A 22091-nucleotide genomic window follows, 5' to 3' on the forward strand; every position below is an offset into this window, starting at 1 on the left:
TGGGAGGGGACATCATATCTGCCCCATCTGGGAGCAAGGTAAGAGGGAAGGGTCTTGCGTATAAGAAAACATGGCACAGTATGTGTCATTTTATCTGAGGAACGCAAACAACATCAGTCTCCTAACATCCCAATCGAGTTCCATTCCAACAAGCCTATCAAGATTCAGAACGGAAACCGGAGGTAGCAGCATGAGAAGATTGGCCCCATTAGAAACACTCTTTATGCTGTTTTGCATGGAGGCTTTGTGTTTATTCCAAATGTAATTATGATTCAATTATTGTGATTATGCTAATCTAGGGTGTACAAGTCTTAGCGAGACACAAAAACACTCAACAACAAAGAACAGGTACTTAGGGATGGAAAGCAAGCCTGCTGTGTCTACTACATGAAGTGCATTCTCCAGCATAGATCTAGACAGTGAGCTCTAAGTTATCGTGTATGCTGAGAACAAAATGATATGGAGAAAAGTTATGACAGCATTTGCTTCCATTCATTGGCGAAACATATTTGGCACACTTCAGTGTGTATTTGTGTTATGTTCACTCACCACTTGAAATGCCAAGTTTTTGTAAGTTGCTGAGTTCTGCAAGCTTTCGAATCTTCTTCTTAATAACAATGTGTATACTTTCTAGGCTGTTTAATACTGACTTTCTCAGAACGGACATGTAAACCTCAGAGAAGAAATAATCGTATTTGTTTTGATATTTCAAAATGACTCACTCGCTGTGTGCTTTTTTCTTGGTGCACCGGCGCGAACATATGAATGCGATGACAGAGGTTTTCTCTTAATAAGGATTACATTTTTAAATTTGTTTCTCAGAAAACCTTACTACCATATGCCTTAAGAACACCTGGGATATGGAACTAATTGCATGGGATAATTTTTTTTTTTTTTTTTTAAGGAAATAAGATTACCTAATAACAGCATCAGATTGACTTATTTAAGTTGTGAAAATGTAAATAAACTAGTTATAGCTATAACCTATGAAAGAGGTAGAAAGCAAGCAAAATAAGGGGTTAGGCATAGGTTTCATAGGGCCTCCAAATCACTAAGTTTGCCCTTTTATGCCAGCCTCACATGATCTTAAATATGGGAAACCAAGACTAGTTGTCACATTGCAGAAGGACTGAATCTCTGTAACTTTAAGATTTTGAGTCAATAGTCCATTTACTTGCATGTTTATTTTTATTTTTTTTGCGAACATCTACTTTTTGTATATAAAGTAGTTACAACTGTCTATGTATACAGAAATTGATGTTCAAAAATAAACCTTACCTGAGAAGTAGTCACTGGAGTGAAAAGTATGACAACTTTTCCCCTTTCTCCAAATGCTTTCTTTTATACCCAACGGTTCTGGAGGTCTAGAAGTGTTTTGACAGGTACACAGAGTTATTTATTCAGTTTCTTCTCCTGAATCAAAGCGCTCCGGCCATGAAAAGACACTTTGCTGTGCACTTAGGCTATGATATAACTGACTTTTTTAATCATACCAAATATACAGTAGTGACTGATTGTGGAAGCTAAAACTCTCAGGAAGAAGAGAGAGTTCAACGAGTTTTCTCACATTACATTTTCTTACATTTCTTACATTTTTACATTTTACAGAATTGTACTTACAAAGCCAGCTTACAAAACAACTTTTTAAGCAAGATTGCATTTCGGTCTTTCTCAAACATATCACATCCTAAAACATGTTACATTTTTGGTGAAATATAACCATGACAGAGAAGGTCAACCACCAACACTCCCAGAATGCTGTCAGTATGAACTCATCTGAGAAATGGAGGTAAACTTCATTTATCTAGCACTTCAAACATGTTGTGTCAGGTCTGATGGCAAAGGACAGATGAACGATGATGTGCAAGTCGACAGAGGTTCACTTTTTTTCTATTTCTATCTCCCCTCAGCCCTTAGATTGATGTTTCCTTGCTAAACGAGGCTTGCAACACAGGGGTCCGTAGATTTGTGCTGTAGGAAGGTCTTCATGACAAAAGTTCAGAGAAATTGAAAGTTTTGCCCAACTAAAGTTCTGTTCCCTCAACTCTGCAGTTATGCATTGTCACACAAACGTGTTACATTTCACACTCATTTACCGTGGTATTTCCACGGGCGATTCCTCACACTTCCCTGCTCTTCGCTTTCTTTCTATCTCGACGCGCATGAAACAAAAGTTACTTTCTTTTCACTCTCTACAGCATCACACCATTTCTGCCTCCACTTAGCAGGAGCATGTTTTTTTGGCACTGAGTACTGATCGGCGATGCCAGAGAAATCTTACAGGAACACTTTAAACTGTCATCTCTCTCGCACCACTTTGATAGTGAAATCAAACATCTGATGAGAAATAAGGTGGTGTGAACGATGAGAATTTAGGGTCCGTTCATTTAGGAAGTGTACAAGAATTAATGTGGTTTTTCACTGGGTCATGACATTGTTGAAACAGATTGGACCGATCGTTTAATACATCTGATGCTCTTTGTCCCCCTCAAGGGAGGATCGGCGTTGTCAGAGTGTGAAGGCCTTGATGCTGAGCTGAGTTTGTGCTTATGATCCACCCAATGGAGACCTTGTAAGTCATTAGAAATGGCATTTACGCCAAGACCTCTCAGAGGTCTTTATCTGTCATTGTCAAAAGAAAAAGTATAAAAATATTTAAGTAATAAGTACCATATTTTCTGGACAATAAGTCGCACTTTTTTCATAGTTTGGCTGGTCCTGCGACTTATAGTCAGGTGTGACTTATTTATCAAAATTAATTTGACATGAACCTAGAGAAATCAACTAAGAGAAAACATTACCGTCTACAGCCGCGAGAGGGCGCTCTATACTGCTCAGTTCTCCTGTAGTCTACACTGAAGACATAGAGCGCCCTCTCGCGGCTGTAGACGGTAATGTTTTCTTTTGGTTATTGGTTCTAAATGAATGCGACTTAGGGCCGTTACATAGTCAATGCGAGAAACGCGAGCAAGCAACGCGCTCCCTTTCATAGTCTAAACAGTGGATGCAAGCATCACGGGCGATGCGTGTATGCAATACACCGCTCACGCAACAGGGGGTAGTAGAGTCGGGTGATATTAGTAGACTCAATCCATGCATTTTCCAACGCTATTTTATTTGAATGTAATTGCGATGAACTATCGTATAAATGTATCATATAAGTTCGCATAATTTTTCCTCTTCGCCCACCATTGTATTCAAACCTTCTTTTTCTGTAAACACAATATACTTGAATTAATGTACAATACTTGCAATGTCACCCCCACCGAAAACGCATAGTATTGCGTGCATCAGCACATCGCGTATCAAAAACGAGGACGACACATTTGGCTAAGCACCAACGCATAATGGCGGCCAAAGCGTAACGATGCGTAGCCTCTGGGACGCGTATGCGTACAGATGCATTGACTATGAAACGGCCCTTATAGTCCAATGCGACTTATATATGTTTTTTTCATCGTCATGACGTATTTTTGGACTGATGCGACTTATACTCAGATGCGACTTATATATTTTAGCAAGTTTAAAAAAGATACTCTTTAAAAAAAAACAGCAACACCCGTGACAATGTGCAACATGACAATGACAAGCCAACATTTAGATTTCTGTCAACAGTAGCAATACGTCAGGCTGTTAGTTTTGCCACTTTTGGAGCAGACTGTTTTCTGTTTTCTTTGCAGCAGTGTGAGGTTGTGCTAATCAGTTCAGAACAGCTGGGACAGTAATAAGAGCTCTCACAGGCTATATTCCCTGGCAATGGATTGTCATCCAGAAGAAATAGCCTGAAACCAAAGGCACAGTATTAATGTATAACTGCTGTACGGGCAGGAATGCTATACTGTTATGAATTCTGGGTGTTGAAAGTGTTCTTAAAAGCGTCTTCAATTTTACAATACTTTCTCCTAACCTAGTTTAATGAAGGAAGAGCTGAGCGAAAGGAGTGTTGCCACAAGTAACAAAGATATTACTTTAACCTCAGAGCTGTTCAGGCTGAGTAAATCTGACAAATGTTAATGTTCAGTTGATATGACAACATTAAGAAAGTTGTAGTCATTCATCAAATGTGTTGAGATGTGAGTTTGTGCCATCTATGGTCAAGAGGAAAAGTTAATTAATTAAAATGTGTGTCTCTGGAAAATGAAGGTTTATCCACTGATGTCACATGTACTATTTTAACAATGTTCTTACTATGTTTCTGGGCCTGGGAACATTTCAGTTACATGGTTGTCTATGGGGGGTCAGAAAGTTCTTGGATTTCATCCAAAATATCTTCTGTCAACGCTACTGCACTATTTATATGTAGTATATATATAATATAATAATATAGTTATAGTACACAAAGGAAAAAACAAGAGACAAGAAGCATCAGAAGATTTCACTAATTTGAATATAGGTTTTAAAGAATACCAGACGTCCGAAAAATATATATATATTTAATTCACCCAAAAATGACATTAATTGCTGTCATTAATTACTCCCCCTCATGTCGTTCCATAACCGTCAGACCTTTTTGTGTCCCATCACTATTTTGTATCAGTTCATTTCAATGAATCAATCTGAATTCAGCTCACGCACACTTACTCGAATTATAATGGCTTTTCAAATATTAAAAACTTAATTATTACTTCTGAACATGGAAGTTGTTCATCACATTCACCACCCGCACATGCAGCAAGCAAAACACATCAAAACACTGTACAAACATTAAGTACCAAAATTACAGTGGTATTATTATGTTTTGGACAAATACATTTGCTCGGTTGTGCTGTAAAATGTATTTTGATATCTACTGCCTTGTCTGTATGATCTGATAACAATAACACATTGCTTATGCAAGCAGATGCACTTTAAATCAGGTCCTTCGTTTTTATTATTATAAGTATCATGTTGCTTGTAATGTAGCAAATACTTTCTCTAAAGGGAAACTTTAATTACACGTTTTATTTTGAGATGTCTGTATTGTGCGGATAACAGTAAATGGATTGATTGCCTATGCAAGCGAATGCATCTGAATATTAAGTTTAATCAACCATGGTTTACTGAAATCAAGTAAATATATGTGTATATTTTTATGTTAAGACCCTACACAGCTTCTGATCTGTTCCTGTGTCTGGGCAGCTGAGAGTCTCGAGCAGATGACAGACTGGAGTCCCTGTAAGTGCATGATTGCTTTTTCCTTGAACCCTGCGGTTGAATGATATTTCCCAGAGCCTGTGAGATCTCAGTGTAATCCTTTCTATAGGAACACATCCTTGTGGAGTGTGGCATTTTATTGTTTTTGTGGTGCACATGGCTTGTCTCATTGACATGCCTGCAATGTCAAAGAGCAATTACATACATACTGTATAGCCCTTCAGTTCCTCCTCTTAAAGACTTTACTGTTTCTCTAGAGTGCATTAATGCATCTCTTGTCAGGCACAAGGTGTTATATAGACATTAACACATTGACATAATAGATTTATTTGAATGCAAACAGTTTGCTTTGATAATGCATCATTTTTATGTCACGTTAGCAGATTTTCCAAGATAAATAGGATGTGGATCTGTCTAGCATGTATGTGCATCACATACAGTCTGAACACTGCATGCTGCTGTACTGTATGTCACCATGGAAACATCTCATGCTGTGATTCTTCTTTTGTATGAGGGCGTTTGTGAAGAATGTAAAATCAGATGAGTTTCGGTGTTTATCATCAAAGCCACACATACAGAAGCAACAAAAAGAAAAAATCCATATTTCCGCTGAATAATAATTTGCAGCAAAATGCCTCTAAGCAAAGAAATAAACAACTTCATCAAAATCATCCACATTCCGTACACACTCGACTGTACCAAAAGATCCTTCATCTTTTCTTTCCCTCAAAATCTCCAAGATCAAACCCTCGTCAGTATAAAGCTTTCTTCTGATAGTTATAATAATCTTGTTTGTGAATATTGATGGATTAGTTAGATGAACTGACAGTTTTGAAAGTTTTTGTAATTTTTGTCAACTAGCAGAAATTAAACATTTTTTATTTTGTGTTTCATTTAATGTTTATTTTATGTAATGAAAATGTTTGTTGTTAGTTTGACTTCTAGTTTTAGTTAATTATAACAGCTCTTATTTCCAGTGCGCATTTTCTAGTCAACTACAGCTGAAGTTTACTAAGAGTTTTTTAGAGCACATTAAGTTAAATAGCCATATGGTGCATTATAAGTAAGGTCATACGCCACATCTATGCATCTGCACCATATGGATAGTCCAGATCACGCAGGTGTTAAAGATCGTCACATCTGCGTTTTTCCAGAGATTAGACTTAATGTCTGTTCAGATTCACCCATGAGAATAATAATATCTATTTCACCCTGACTACACACACAGCCCAGCTGAGGACCTGCTATATGAGGAAGACACATCGGGATGTCCTGACCCAAATGTTGACCTCAGCCTTCAGGTCTTCAGCTCCTTTAGGACCACAGTCTCTCCTCCCTCTGTTCAGACTTTAGCTCATAGACTATTATATACACACGACAGGCGCTACTCAAAGTATATTTTAAACTGCCCAAAATCTTTTAGAAATTTTTAGGAAAATTGTTGCCGATAGCCATGTGTGCAACATTACTACATATATCTTTGATGCGCTGTGGGCATCCTGAGTTCGAGTCCCAGCTTGTTAACCTTTCCCAATCCTGCCTCCCTCTTCCTCTCTCCCACTTTGATTTCTGTCATTACTCAACTGTCCTATCAAAACAAAAGCAAAAACACCAAAAATAAAGAAGAAAATCTTAGATAGAAACAATATTGTATAAAACGCTGAGACAAACCGTTTACTTCTATACATTTTGTTACACCATCCACAGAACAATTTGCATTAAACTGGCTTCATTTCACACGTATATTTTCCTCACCAAGGGAACACAAAATTGGATAAATAAATTTCAAAGTATCAGTTATAAGTAACAAAAATGTATGATCACTGACTGTCAATTTCAGTTGCTTTGTGTATTGACAAAGTGATGATTACACAGTTAGTAACATTATAAACACTAGCAAATTGATATTTTCTTTAAAAAATCTGGGCTAACATTTCACTGTATGGGTTTCCTTGGAATTACAGTATTACAGAAAACTAGTTAACACTGATGTGTGAGTGTTTGTAATGCAGTGGCTGAGGGAGTGATAGTAAATTTGACATCTTTTGACCAACATAATCAACCTCTTGATATAGTTTTTTTTTCATAAAAAATTATAGAATCACTATTATGGATTATTTTAATTTCTTTTCACTTGGAGCAAATAGGAAGATAAAAATTACATTTGCAATTACAATTTTCTGTTTGCCACTGTAGGTGTTTACCCAATTATGATGACTTCAGAGAAAAAAAACATCATAGCCCTGATAGATCAGTGCAAGCTTTGCAAAAGTGCACATCACAGCTGCAAGTCAACATCAAGTGTGCCATTTGAGACAAGTCCAGAACATTGATCTGTTTGCGATCTTCCACATTTTGCAACTTCCGTGCTGTACATGCAAAGATGCAAAGATATTGTATTGTGGGGAAACAGAACAGAGAGAAAAAATCCCAACCTTCATTTTGCACTTCACTTCAATTCTCTTCATTTCTAGAGGGGACACTATATAATCCATTGAGTCAATTGATGCCCTGTTGAGATAAAACATTATAAAGGGGCTCACTTGAACTATGGGGTAAAATGGAATAGTATAGTTGCACATTTGTTTGGTGTTTGTATAGAAACATAAGTTGCATGATTTTTAAAAAATAAATTATGTGAAAATTACAAATGAATTACAAAATGCTGTTTACAGCAAATGGTCTTGGATTTGGTGGACTGACCTCACAGTTTTTGACACAAGTTGCATTAGCAAGAAAATCTGAGTGGGCATAGGGAAAGATGATGGATATGGGAAAAAGAATATTAATGTTGGCAATATGTTTTTCAGCACAAATCAGTGATGGAGCCTGAGAATCACTTGTACACCATTACACTCTGCACAGACTAAATGTATGGCAGTAATTTGTTTGGCACTATAGCTTTAAAGTGCCGTTTACTCTGGAGAAAATGAGTCCAATAACATACAGCAGGAAGCTGACTGTTTGGTGACCATCAGAGTTTTGTGTGTTTCACAGCTGATGCACACCATAGCAACAACTGAGATGACATCAGCAGTCACAGAAAGGTCAACATACATTTACTGCAGTGACACTCTTGAGCTGTAGAGAGCTATACTGTGATTTCCCTGGTAGAATATGTTCAAAGCTCAGTCATGAATAAGACACTGTCAGTAAATGCAAACCATTATTTATTCCGACCGATATTTGTGCCTATTACGTCTGATAAGATCATTGCAAATAATTCTAATTTCTGTGTAAATGCAAGCTTTGATGTTCTGCTTTCTTCAGATGGTTTTTCATGGAGTACAGAACATTTTCAGTAAGATTCTTCTGCTCTGTTCCTGTTTCAAAAAAACACCTTAGCGATCATAAAATTACGCCCTTTGGGTAGTTTCCTTTTGTGCATTATGGTAGAATGTTAAGAGCTCTTCTTCTCATTGAATCAGATACGATTAAATCTACAGTTTTCAGAGGTACAAGGATTGTTTAACTTTAATATATGACCAACTGATGGTGATTAAAATGGTAAAATTCATGATAAACTCGTTTTTTGTTGGTGGGTGGGTGCCCAGAGTGGGCCAAGGTCACAGTTTGGTGGGTTGAAAGTTTTTTTTTATTGCAACAAATTTTTATTCAGCAAACCACACATCCATCATGATTTTTGTTGAAGCAGCGCATTAGATCAGTGAATGAAACCATGTCATTCCACTTGCAGCTGGAACGTTCCATTTGTGACTTGAAGTAATTATGTGTCTGAGAAATGACAGCCGTTGTATGTCCACCTGATGGAGCAGAACAGCTGACTTGGTAGGACACAGACAATGAAGGTGGAAGCACTGAGCCATGTGGGCACTGTGTCATTGTATGAAACTGACCTCTGCTTTCTGAGGTTTCTTCAACCATCTCAGGCTCAGAATTTACATTTGTTACATATAATGAATTTTTTTTACTTTTTTCAATTATGAAACAGACTGCTATGGTGATTCGCAAGAGTGGTTATATTTCATATAAAACTTATTTTGATATTTTATTATTGGCAGCGGCTATTTGCATTTAGATGCTATTTACACTAAGTGCAAATTGCAATGGATGCAATTTACACTATGTTAAAATTTTACTACTTATTGCAAATACTGGCAATTATCTGCACCTCGGTATTGTAGTACATTGTAAAACAGTATGCAACATTAACTTATTGAGTGTACATTTTAATTCAAATTAATAAATGGATGCCACCTTACCGTGACAATAAAGCCCTCCCCTACACCTACCCTAACCCTACCTGATACTTTGTTTTCAACTTTTTTATTATATTCTTCATTTTCATCTAAAATAAATGCTTTTCTGATGTTATGTGAAATTCTTTAAATGGAACAAAAAGTTTACCAAAAGGTGGATTCGAACCCAGTTCGACACCATGTGCATCATTGGAGATGACGACTGTTGATTGTCTATCTCAAAATCACATGTTGGTGGGCGGAGTTAGTGTAAATAGACACTCCGTTTATTATTCTGCTTCTCTGTGTTTGCAGCATTCTAGACCAGAGTATGTGAGCGGTAAAGAGATGAAGCTGAGCTCATTTCATCGGTAGAAGAAAAATATATGGACTAAAAAAAAAACTGGTAATAGTTTACAAAAAGGACCCATTAGTTAATGCAATCAATCTATCTATCTATCAAGACATTTGTTACTGTATTTATTCATCTTTGTTGATGTTAGTTGATACAAATAAAAATGTTCATTATTAGTTCATTTCATCTCTGGTCTAATAAATAATATTAACAGATACAAGTTTTCATTTTAATAATACATTAGTAACTGTTGAACATAACGTTAATGGTTTAGAATCATTTTTATTGTTATTTAATGGTAACTAATGTTATAATATTAGCAAATGGAACCTCAGTGTAAAGTGTTACCAAACTTTTTTTCTTAAATGTAAACTACAGTTTTTTCTTTTTAAAGAAATCAATAGTTTTATTCAGCAATTCGAATTTAAACCATATAATGTTCCCAACAGATTTATTTTTAATTTTTATTTTTTTTAATAAATGTGTGTATTTTTTCTGTTCATCTAAGAATCCTGAAAAATATGCATCATAGTTTTTACAAAAATATTAAGGAGCAAAGCTGTTTTCAGCGCAAATTAGCATGACATCTGAAGCATCATGTGCCACTAAATTCACCTTTGTCTGAAATGTCATGGAATACATTACATTTAAAAAATATATTAAATAAGTACACTGTCATTTCAAATAGTAATTATATTTCACAATATTATGTTTTTTACTACATTTTTGATCAAATCAGTGCAGCCTTGGTAATGATAAGAGACTCCTTTCAAAAATGTACTGACCAAACTTTTTGATAGAACTATCTTCTGTGCTCTTAAAGCCAGAGAGTAGATTTGTTTTTTTTTAGAATTTTAGTATTCTAAAAGAGTTTAGAAGAGTTTTCCATTGTATAAGGCCTTCACTTTTCTGGGAAGCTCCAGTATGCAATTTTGGCTGCAAGTAATCATTACTGTCTACAGTCAGTATAAAATAGGATCATTTGGGGGGATTCTACTATCATCTATCTCAACTTTTTATGTACTGCCTCTCATCTCTGTCTGTCTTTTTGTTGTTCTGCGGTAATCTATTCTCTCTCCCTGTCTTTAAAACTCTCAGCTCCCCATTCAAGCATTTGAATGCACAAGCGAAGACAGGGGAACTTGTGCGTCTTGTGAAACCTGGGCTGGTTTGTGCCACACAATCCACTGAGGCATTCTCTTTTCCAACAACACACAGCACCACTTCCCATCGTACTGCCAGTACAAAAGGTGTGTCCTCGCCATCTGACTGCATCTGACTCCCCAGTGTATAATCCATCAGTCTCTTTAACGCAGACACAGACGTAATCCCATCATTTCTGTTCCAATGATTTTGCACTGCACCCTGTTATATAGACTTAAAAATAATGACCTATGAGAGATGTATTTCATGTGCCACTCCACTTCCATATAGCACCTAGTTATGTTGAAGGTTTTATATCTACATATGTCACTGTCAGACAAGATTTGGAAAGATTAGATGAAGGAATATCTTTATAAAAACCATCACCTGGTACAGTACCTCTCCGAAGTTTTTACTTCTTGATCAAGACTTGTGAGGTGGTTAGTATGTTGCCCTCTGGCCAAGACAAATGACAAAACAAATCCGAAAACGTATGGTGAGCAAAAAAAAAACAAAAAACACATTGTGATACAAATGAAAAAGAATTACTCCTGGCATTTCCTGCAGCCACAAATAGGAAACTTAATGAAGCTCATTAAAACGTGTTTTACTACAACGCACAAAGGCCATTAGCTGTCAGTGATTTATTCATAGCACTTAAAGACTATAAATATGGAAATGACTTTTGGCTTTTTTTGGGGGGAAAAAGGTGAAGTCAATAGGTTTACAACGAACTACACATAGTTCATTGAAGGTGATATGTTTGACACATCAATTATGGATAATACTAGTTGTACATCATTCCCGAATTCCTTTACATCATTTCTGAAGTTGCTCTTTAGTTTTTTTTTTTCTCTGACACAACAAATGACCATTAAGCAAATTATGCAGAAGGTTTTTAAAGCAGAAAATACAGAGTTTGCCAACATATTTAGCATATGCCACTATGGTTTGTGGTCCCTCTGCGTTCTGCGTTCCCCGCGATAAAAGATATAGCGGTCCAGGAAGGTTTCCCTCTTGTTAGAAATCACATGATCTTGGAATCCAAATTCAATTATACTGTTAATCACAGGACAATAACAAACAGTCACTTGTCCAGTTAAAGTCAGTTGAGGACAGTGGCAAGGAACCTAAACTTTATTGGTGACTCTATGGACATGTTTGTTAAGAACTGTTTTAGACTGTTTTTGCTTGTAAGCAGTGTTTTCACTGGAGAAAGTAGTGTTATGGACAGAGGACTTGCTTTTTAGCTGGAAGTAATTGTTGGAAGTTAAAAATCTTTTAATGATCTCTGATTCTGGTGGCACCCATTCATTTGTGAGCAACTGATGCAATGACAAATCTGCTTTGATAAAGAAACAGACTCAACAACAAGTGCCAAAATGAATTTGTTAGTGATGTTTAGTATTTAGTTTATGTTAATTATTGATAGCTCATCTTCTATGTATGAAACAAGACCACATACATTATTTATACCAGGCATGTGTTAAATTGATATGACCATAGAAAAAGGTGCATTAACAAATTAATAATAGTCAAAAATGTCAGTCACTCTCCTCTTATATGAAATTTGTAAATATGTTCTCCAATAAATTGCATTGTAATGTCTAATAAACAGACTGAATTATAGGTGGTTTTTAGGACCAAATATACTGGCTATTTTTTATAAGTGCATATTAATCAGTAAATTAGCTGGTTCTATGTCAGCATTGATTGTGCTGTTTAGCATTACAATAACAATTTTGGATTTTTCTATTGGTGTCAAGCAATGATTTCTGAGCTTATCCTATTATGTCTAGCTACTTGCTTAGCTTGTATATTTGCTTTTTCTCCCTTGACAGCTGAAAAGATCAAAGCCAAAAACACGGTTCTGCACACTGACTTATGTAACATGAAAACACAGATGTTCCTAAAAGATGTGCTGAGCAGTGGAACATCTCAGTGGTCTAATGAATCTGGGCTGTGGTCTCTGGGGGGATCCATATCTGAAGAGCGCACAACAATGCTCAGTTGCTTCCATTTGTTACTTTTGCATTCTCCATATCTGCCAAAAAAGTTCTGCTGTGCTTATTCAAGATTACATTTTAACCCGGAGCAACACAGTAAAAGGGGCTGGATCCAAAGAAGCTCTTGATATACAGATAAAGAGCTTCACCTCCCCCACCCCCCAAGCTAGTATCTAAAGAAGTGCCTTGTTGCAAATGACATTATAAAGAGAGACAAGGATAAAATCGCATTCACCAGCCCAGGGCCAGAGGGGCCTGGAGTGTTTACATAGGTATGCAGCTCAGAGCTCCTCATGGTCAGATTGAATCAACTCAGGATGTTCTCCAAGTGCAGATGTGTTGTCAGTGAATCTTGCTGATGTGTCTGTTAAATCCCCCTTTATGAATCCAGGTCACAATTATGTCACCAGGGCCTTCCTTAGCTGACGTGGGACCCGGTGCGAGATAGGGAGCAGGGCCCCATCGGTTTGTATGCGATCACGTTCCACAGGGGGTATGGGGGGGGGGTTGTCTCGGTTCGTTCACCGCGGGGTTTACTCAAAGTGCGGGGCATGTTGCGACTGCACTAGTTGCACCACCCAAAAGACGGCCCTGTATGTCACATTATGTCACAACTGTTTTTCACCCGAAACTGTAACCATATTAAGTCAGTCTAAATTATACAGGTCCATTCACAGGACTGACACACTGACAGGTTTACAATTCAGAATTGTCAAAGCTTCATCTTGCTGATGACATGCGTTTGCAGATTAGTATTTACTTCTTGCTTGATCCTGTATTTAATATGGTTTTGGTTATATTTTCTTCATCCTTGTCTAGTTTTGTGCAAAGGATAAGGGAATGACACACAACCTTTACATGTTGGCATCTGTAACCTAACTTGGCTAGTGTCAAATTACTTTTTCAATTTGATAGCATTTGATTTCAACAACAAAATATATTTAGAAGCATTTTCGCCACTTCTCCTGCTTTTCAAGCTATGCACTTTATGTGGTAAATTCATAAATGTCATTGTTTTATACAGCCTTGTTTTAAAAAGTCAAATTATTTGACTTTCTGAAAGATTGGTTGACCTTGTCAGATTCTCCAAGGTTTCCTGTTTTGTTTTTCCTATTTGCATGTTGATTGCATCACATGATCTCTCACCATGTCTCACCACATGAGAACAGATACATGTTTTTCAAGCAGTGTAGTAGATTTATTACTTATTATTATTATTTTATTTTTTCTGAGAAACAATAAAACTACTTAGTCAAGCTACAGTTTTGGTCAAAATTTTACATACAACTGAGGGAATCAATTGTAACTATTACAAAAGGTTCAGGAAACACAATGCATTAAAGGGATAGTTCACACCCCAAAATTAAAATTCAGTAATTAATTAATTAATTAACTATTATTTTCTCTTGTGGACCCTACGTAAACGTCTTTCATATGAAATAACTTGCATTTTTTTACGATCTCATATTTATGATCTTATTCAGGTAAGATAATTACAATTTTGCAGATAAGATTTAGAGATTCTTAGATATAAGATTAATTTATTCTTTTTATGACCTCAAGGAACCCTTGTGTTTTTTGACTTTGTCATTTGAGTTTTTGAATTTAATATTTAATACATATGTATAAATTGCAATTTGAATGTATTTTTTAATAAAATGAAAATAGATAAGACATTTAATTAGTTCACTGACCCAACTATGTTCGATGTCAGGTCACCACCTAATCAAAATTAAATTTCATAATTTATTTTTGTCATGAACTGTATTTTTTAACACTCTGCTTAATACTTTTAACTTTCTGCTCAATATTTAATATAGTATATTATCAGGAGAAGAGTTTTTTCAATATTTTGGGTTTCTACCTGTCTTTGGATCAATATTCACATTAAAATCATAACATAATCAATGTTCTCTTCCAGTAGGTTGGATGATGGATATTACAAATGAAAAACAGTTCAAAATCCAGGAATGATTTCACACAATTGCATCATTCAAGTATCATGCTGACATCACTGTCAACTTTGACAATGATGATCTAAATACAAAAGAAAAGGCATTCACCTAAATCCACACATGCAAAGGGTGCATATCACATTTGCACATAAATATGAATGTGCAGTTAATACTTTATAAATGCATTATGGAACAGGTACAGGAAAGTCACTTTTTATTTGAAAGTTTACAGTCTATCAGTTAATTTCTAATAATCTTTTTCTAGTCACTGTGAGGGTACGCCTTGTGGTTGTAAACACAGACACGTCTACCATTCTACTACACTCTCAGCATCTCAATGTAAGATTAAAGGAAGTTTATGAGTTCCACATCTTGTGGAACAGACAGACGACCCTCTGAGGAGGATATCATACATTCAATTTAACTCCATGTAGATGATGAGGATCGAGAGCACAAAAACCTCACAGAATTTGTATTTTCTCAGGCAATTACTTTAAAGTGCTGCACTAATAACGCCTGAGGGTAATTCCCTTCTCACGGATCCTCCATTATGTGAGGGAAAACAAATGACAGCAGCGACTGTCTACCATACACAGAGAAACACCACATGCTCCTGGTGAAAATATCCTTCATTTTTCATGATCACAAAGAACGTATGTTTGAATATGAATTGCCTGAGTGGAACACTACTGCTGCTTTCACTGAACCTTAAAAGGATGGTTCACCTGAAACAATAATACTTTTAATCTTGTCATTCCAAACCTGTATCACCGACTTTCTTCTGAGCAGCAAAGCTACGTTTTAAAAAACTTAAAATGATCATAAAAGCAGTCCACACAATCTGAATTGTTCTGAAGCCACACAAGAGTTTTGGCTGAAATTGAAGTTGTTATTTAATAAAACGATGGTCATGTTCATGAGAAAAGTTTCTGAAAGAAAAGTAGTGATGCCTGATGCTTGAATAAATTGATCTTTTTAGTCAATTAATCAGCTGATTCAGTTCACAAAGGCAGTCTCAGTGATTCGTTTACTAGTTTAACCCACTAAGGTAATGAGCCAGCTTCAGCATTTAACAGCCCACTGGAGGGAAAGATAATGAGCGCATAACTTTGGTTTGTTCTTCACATAAATCTGTTGAATGACTTCAAATGACTTAGATTATAGTTTACAAGTGGAGTGGATCACTATAATTATAATTTAAGGTGCTTTGTGTGCTTTTAAAGCTTGAAATCTTCACTAATTGCTTGTTGAGAAAGTCATACAGGTTTGGAACAACATGACGGTGAGTAAATAGCAGAATTTTCATTTTTGGTGGAATTATTCCTCTAAGTATTCTTTGCATATCTTAGTGAATGAATATGAACCCTTTTTACTGGATTGCAATTTGTTTGAATATTAACATTTAATACTGGCAGATACTGAAACTGTAAGAAGGTAATACACAAAGGATCCTTTTTCCTGGCAGATGTAGATAAATATTCCAAATATGTGGAGATGAGATCTTTCTGTAAAATGTTATACTGTACATTTCCATATAGACAGATAATCTCTCATGGGGCTGCATCAAACATTAAAGTCCTATGAAGTATTTTGCCTCAAGCATGTTAGAGATATAAAAATGGCTTTTGTGTATAATTAGGTCAGATCTATAAATGCATTTCGTTTCATCTCCAGAACATTATCAGTGCCCACATTTATGTTGATATGTTGATTTAGGGCCATTCTTTGGAAACCGTCTAGATGCATCATAAATGGCTGTATAGTCTTATTAGAAGTTATTATATAAGCGTTAATGATCGTGTATTCTGTAATATCTTTGACTGTTGTATATGTTGTTTGTGTGCTGTATTACAGGATTAACTGTTTCATAGTGACTTTAAAATATTTGATCAGTCATATTTGATGGTTGATTTAAAAAAAATTTTTTTTGGAGAGAATAGATTAGTAAAATACGCTCCAGCTGTTTTTCAGAGTGCTGGAAATGAGCAATTGAGTGTGCTCTTGAGAAGCTTTATGGGGATGCTTCACCCTTGATCAGATCTGATTGGTGTGGAGAGCCCTCACTGTATATGACAACACCTGCACATCTCCAGTCTGCATGCATGCCATATACTATAAAGAGACAAATACCAGGTGTGCCCTCTTGTTGTGGAGAAAGAATAATGATGAAACTAATTACAAACTTTTGTACATTGTTTGTTCTCTGTTCTTACACATGCTGGTCATTTGGAAACACAAAAAAACTTGTTCCTAATATTCCTAATTTCAAAACAGCTCGTTTGTCTTCAGGGCCCTTACAAATGGGTACAATCACATTCACATCTCATTGAATAAGGCTCCAGCAGCTTTGTCACCCATTCAGCCATCTGTTAAAGCTGGCTAAGGGCCCAACACAAGGGCACAACCAGTATGGCCAGGTTGGCTCATGCCCGAGGTGTGAAAATTAGCTTGAAACAGGAGAAACGCTTTCACAACAAGAAACAGCATACACACTTAAACACCATATGCATCTCATCTTAATATTATTTGTTCTTGATTTTGGAAATTAAGTAACATTTTACCTAATTTAAGGAAAATTGGGATTAAATCTCTATTAAGAAAGTTTCATATTTCAGATTGTGTCATCATGAACCATATGCAGCATGTTAATTGTTCCCCAAGTTAATAAAATGTTAGTAGCTGTTCTAATTAAAAGCTATTTAGACATTAAGTTGCATGTATAATGTTTGTCTATAAGTGAAGGGGTGAGCTACTGATGGATGATTGTTTGTTGTGGCTGAGTGTGATGAGGAAACTGATGAATCTTTCAGTGGTTTGATAATATTCTTGCCACAGCCATCAGCAAATCTATTGCAGTCCATATTCTTTCGGAGGAAATAACACTGTAGAAAGTCTAAGTTTCAGTGAGATGTGTGGGAATAGTCTTTTACTGTCAGTACATAAATATATGACTGGCACTTCAGTCTACTGGTGAATATTTTAGGTCTAACTGAGCAAGAGCTCTGTTGTGATATTCACAGGTGTGTTTTAAAAAAGTAATTCACAAATGTCATATTGCTTTATACAGCAGTTCAATAGACAATATTGAGTAAATTTCATTTTAGACACAATATTGTGTTACTTTGTCTACTTTGTTCTTTCAGTAAAAATAGTTCCAGACAAAGCTGAATTAACCACTGTGCATTGCACATTGTGCAATAGTGAGCAGTTTAGTTCTTGCTTGAATCAGTGTTTTTGAACAAATTTGTTGAATGAATGAGCTGAATTAACCATTGTGGATTTCTGAGGAACATACAGTAGCTATTTTGTTCTTGCTTGAATTATTGAATAATTAAGTGAATAATTCAGTGACTCACCTGAAAAAATCTGTTTTGTTCCTAAATGAATCAGTGTGTTTGCACGAATCAGTTTAATCTAAGGGCTGAATTAAATCATGTTGTGCATTTCTTTTGAACATAGTAGTTGCTTTGTTTTTCTTTAGTCTGTTTTTAAACAAATGAGTTAAGTGAATGATTCAGTTAATTTAATCAGTGGGTTTGAATGGCTGAATGAATAATTCTGTGACTTGCTCATATCAGTCACTTGTCACCACCAACCACCGCAGTCTGTAACCTCCAGAAACAGTTGAACAACATCAGTCTTTTTGTTGTGTGAAGCTGTTTGAAGTTGATGATTTTTGGCAGGTTTATTATGCTCAATTATCATTTGTACAACAAATTAAATAATTAATCAGTTTTAAATATGTCTGTTCTGCATCAAAATTGATTATAAAACCTTTATGGCCAACAGGGAAACTTTTAGATTCGAAGACACACTCATTCTAAAGTGCTCAAAATAAATCTATGAATAAACAAGAAAAATCTTACTGTTGGCTGCATTTAGATATGTACAAGTACCTGTATAGCTGAAATGATCTTCTGTCGTTTTGTGTTCTCTTATATCCATGTTCCATTATTAGATCGTTCCACAGCTTACACTAAGGATCCTGTCTGGCTCGCCTGAATAGGAAGATGTATCGTGCTGATGAGTATGTTTATGTATCTGCACTCGCGTGTGTGTGTGTAAGTGTGTGAGTGTGTACCTGAGTCTCTTTGCCTGCCATTCTAATTGTTTTCTCAGATAAGCAGCATCTCTCAGTGGGATGATGCTTTATTGTCCCTGAGTGGAGAGTGAAGCTTGAAGTGTGCACTGTTTGTGTACTTGCTGTTCTCTCATAATGTGGAACACCATAACATCAATTTAGTGTAATTATTGATATACCTCCTGTGTCATAAAGCATGATAGAGCTGGGTAGCTGTGTTTTTTGGACGTACTTCATTCTGTGCCAGTATGGTTAACAAATGCTCATAGCCCACATCCAGTGGATATGCTTCAAATCTGTTAAGTAACAAGAATAGAATCCTAGAATCCTTTGGTCTTTGGAGCCCAACCGATTTACAAGCCGAGCGATTTTCAAAGGCTTCCAAACTGAAATATTGCAGTTCTTGCAGATGCATGCACTCATTGTCCTTTTTGCTAAAAGCTAAATCGTCTTTTAGCATAGAATTTTGGGTTAAAAAGAGCTTGTTTGATGTTTTGATAAAACTTACATAACCTAATCTATCACCAATCTGCGTTCTAAACAAAAAAGAGTTTACACTAATCTAGTTTACACTCAAACTTTGTCTCGGATGATTGTTCTTAAGTTGAAGTATTGTTTGGGGTCTAGTAAATTCCAGAACATAAACAATGCACCCAGCACTCCCTCCCACTCACTCCTCCGTACCGCCACCCCCTCTCCACCTATCTACAGTTGTTGCCGTGGAAACATACAAAGAGATTTGTAAGCAGGCGGCTCAAGTTCTGTTGCCATGGCAACGGCTGGGTTTCATCAAGGCTTCGGGGGTCTAGTTCTCTCAGCTTTCCTAAAATTTGTCAAAGTGACCACCGGCAGACTGCCGACTTCACATTAAACATGCGGTATAAGCAGTAAATGACTCCCGATTGCGAGGAGGAAATATTCCAGGGCGCCGAGCGGGGGCTTATTAAAAGGCGCTTGTGGCGTCTTACGTGACCCAGCTTTTCTTTCTGGATATGCTGTGCAAAACTCATAAATTATCGCTGATGAGAAAATTCCTCTTCCTCTGAACATTCATTATGCGTATAAAGCGAGAATGGGCTTTATGAAAACCTAATTGTTGGATCTAAAGGCATTAAAATGGCCCATGTGAGCTTCATTTCCGCCGTGCGCTCACCTGTCATAATTTCATCATAACATTATTCAGGAGCACAAATGAAGCTAAAGAAAACCCAGCAGTAACAAAAAGGTATTATTAGAATTTTTCCGACACTGCCACTCAGGTCTTAATTACTGAGGTAGAGTAAAGGACCACTATGAATATTATTACAGCTGGAGTCCCTCCTGTGATGACCTGTCTTATGACCCGTCATGGTTTATGTATCGATCTGATTCTCCTTCGTAAGAAATATGGTGAAAGGAGCTGTTCGCACAGGAAGCTTTCCAAAAAAATCCATAGGTATATACAGAGTGAGAACACATTGGGGTCTCTGGAATTTATATTTAATATTTAAAAGAATATCTTAAAAACTAGCAATGATAATTCTGAGTCATTTCCGTGAATTCTCCTGAACTGAATGGCTATTTTGTGTAATCAGTGCTCTCTGACATCCTGGCGTGGAATAAATGCTCTGAGATGTTCACAGCAATATGTGGCAGCATATATATGTGTCCTGCACTGGTTTATTCTCTCACAGATAAAGAGAAGTAGGTAGTATTATGTTCCATATGACCAGTCCCAGGATCAGTCATTTGTCTCAGACAGGAAATTAGTGTCACAGGAGCAAACACTCAGGGGGAAAACAGTGGGAGATAAAAGTCTACCTTATACGTAAATATTCATGTCAGTTGTGGATGAGGGTGGAGAAATTGAATCTCATTGCAGTGACTCACCATGTGACAGGCGGTAGATCTGCAGACTCAATGTGTTCATAGGGCTTTCAGTAATCATGCCCTTAGACCAAACAGCGGACTGGTGGGTGCAATGGTCTATCATCTCCATGAACCATGGATAGGCAGAAAAACACACTCTGGATTGAATGTATGGAATTAACCGCAGCAGTACACACAGCCTTGGCAGAAATACCCATAAGAGATCAATGTCAATAACATGACAGATTGCATCAGTGATTATTTTGTGCACTTCATTGTGTTCTGGTTTAACCAGTATGAATGAGAACATACTGCCGTAATTAAGCTAGAGATGTTCTGGTGGTCTCTTCGGTTGATGTTTCAGCATGCTCTCATGAGGATCACACCATGGTCAACAAGGCAAAACATGTAATTAATGCTTGGAAAAACCAATAGCGCTATCACTTAATTGGTAGCACCTGTGTCATTAACAGCCAAGACCTTCTAAACTAATAGGTCTTAAGAAGATATTTAGCATTTGTTTGTTGGTACAGTGAATGTCAGTGGGTTTCATCTGTCTGTCTGTCTGTCTATTCATCTACAGCTATGAAAAAAAAAGCTAAATTATCTGGTTTTACTCTTTATAGATATGAGTAAAATTATTATTATTATTATTATTTTTATTCTATAAACAACTTACACTGACACTTCTCCCAGTTCCAAATAAATGTCATTTAGAGCTTTTATTTGCAGAAAATGACAACTGGTCAAAATAACAAAAAAGATGAGTGTCTTCAGACCTGAAATAATTTCTGCAAAGAAAACAACTTCACATTCATTTTTAAACAACACAATAGAGAGAGTCGTTTTCACCCTATGCCAGTCTGTATCTTTTCTGTGTTTCCCTATTTTGGTCATGTTCCGTTCCTCATTTTGTTAATTGATTAATCCCCACCTGTTTCCATTCCCCTGATTACTTTCATGCCTTTTTAAACCCTTGTCTGTTCAATTCCCTTTTGTCCGCTAATGTCTAATGTGATATGTTCTAATGGTAATTAAAATAACTATTTAGAAATATATTCGTCCTTGTGCACTTCATTGACACACCAGCATGTGTGACAGAATAGCAGATCTAAAAACTGTGTTTAGCGGTGATTTTGTTTCCCGCCTTCGTGGAGTGGGTGCTGGTGAATTACTGATCCCCGTTCACCGTCGGCCCCACTGAGGAGGATATCTCCAGCCCCACTCCCGAACCAGAGACCAGCCAGCCGTCATCCCGCTGCACGGAGCTAAAGCCAGAGCCCACCGCAGATGCAGAGCCCAAGCCATCCATAATAAATGAGCCAATCATTGTCTGGGAGCTAACTCCTAATTCTACTCTGTTTCCGCTGG

This window comes from Carassius gibelio, chromosome B12 (assembly GCF_023724105.1).
Source record: "Carassius gibelio isolate Cgi1373 ecotype wild population from Czech Republic chromosome B12, carGib1.2-hapl.c, whole genome shotgun sequence".
NCBI classification, from domain to species: domain Eukaryota; kingdom Metazoa; phylum Chordata; class Actinopteri; order Cypriniformes; family Cyprinidae; genus Carassius; species Carassius gibelio.